This window comes from Mandrillus leucophaeus, unplaced genomic scaffold (genome assembly GCF_000951045.1).
Source record: "Mandrillus leucophaeus isolate KB7577 unplaced genomic scaffold, Mleu.le_1.0 Scaffold393, whole genome shotgun sequence".
Taxonomy (NCBI): Eukaryota; Metazoa; Chordata; class Mammalia; order Primates; family Cercopithecidae; genus Mandrillus; species Mandrillus leucophaeus.
Genome location: NW_012104176.1, coordinates 197,893 through 199,374, shown reverse-complemented (window position 1 = coordinate 199,374; position 1,482 = coordinate 197,893).

The following is a 1,482-nucleotide window of genomic DNA, read 5'->3' as shown; positions in this document are numbered from 1 at the left end:
ACAATTAATTTAGAATTTACAAACTGAAAGCACTAGCTTTCCAGAGACTCTCACTGGTTGGTTTTCCATCACCATATCCCATCAGGTGGGAGTATCTCTCCCAGGCAGCACTTGGACACCTGTATTTACTCTGCCCTGCGAATGCAGGATGCAGAGTAATGCTGGGGGTACTTAGTCGTAGAGTGGGTGAGGTGGATCTGGGAACAGCCATATGGCCTTGGGTTAGGCACATAACCTGTCTGAACACGAGTTTTCTCTTCTGTAAAATGGAGATGATCGGGTCCACCTCTCTGAAATGGTATGACAAAGGTATGGAGAATTAAGATAACACATGCGTGTGCCCAACACACTGTAGGCACTGAGCAATGCTGATATCCTTTCCTGGGAAGGGGGATTCTGCCTGCTCAGGAGATTCTCCCTGATGACTCCTGAAGATTTCCTCAGCCTGCTTTGTTCAACTGGCCCAGCACTAGCATAACCTTGTTCCTGTGTCTTTACAAGCCCTTCATTTCTTCTGTTTTATAAACCAAGACTGTATCATTGAAGTGGAGAGTCAATAAAAAAGTAAGAGAAATAGATTCTTAAGGGTAACTAGAGCTGTGATTTATTGAATGCTTACCTTGGGCCTCATATTTTAAATGCATTATTTCTAACACTTAGAACAACCCTAGAAGCAATATATTTCAATCATCATTTATAGGGACAGAGAGAGCTTAAGGAACCTGCTCACCATTACTTTGTGCTAGAGCAGCGATTTGAACCCAGGACTGCCTGGCTTTCCATTCTATCATATTTCATCATGGAACCCGGCTTGCAAATTGCCAAAGTCAAGACTAGTGGACTGTGTGGACCTAAAACAATCGTAGAATCTAGATGAAAGGTGGAAGGGGCCCAAAAAATTATTGAGTCTAACCCTCACCTCATAAGAAAGCTCTACTTCAACATCCTGACTCTTTGATGGAAAGCTCATCACCTCATGTGACAGCCCATTCCATTTTTAGACAACTCTAATTACTAGAAAGACTCATAATGTGCTATTTGCCAGTCAGATTCACCTGCTATTTTCATTACAACTTCATACACCCTGATGAGGCCATTATTAAGACATCCTTGGCTGAAATCCTGAACTCCATTACCTCCTGGACTTGCAATAAGGCCCCTAACACCATTGCCAAATAAAGTTACTCCAGAACATCAGCGATGCAGACAAAGTCATGAGAGGGATGTTGATTGCAACTTCAAATGAGTGTGGGATAGGTGATTATCTCTTTCTAAGGAAAGTTTATGTTGGGTGGGATGTATTGTCACTCGGGACAATATATAAGTACAGCATATATTGCAGAAGTTTAAAATAATCAGAGTCGTGTGCATGCAACACAATTCCTTGGTTAATTAAAATGCTTGCAAAAAGCAATGAAAGCTGATTTTTGTGTTTCTTCTTCCTGGTTTTCAGCTTCTCTGGCAGTTTTCTGTTGAGTGAAG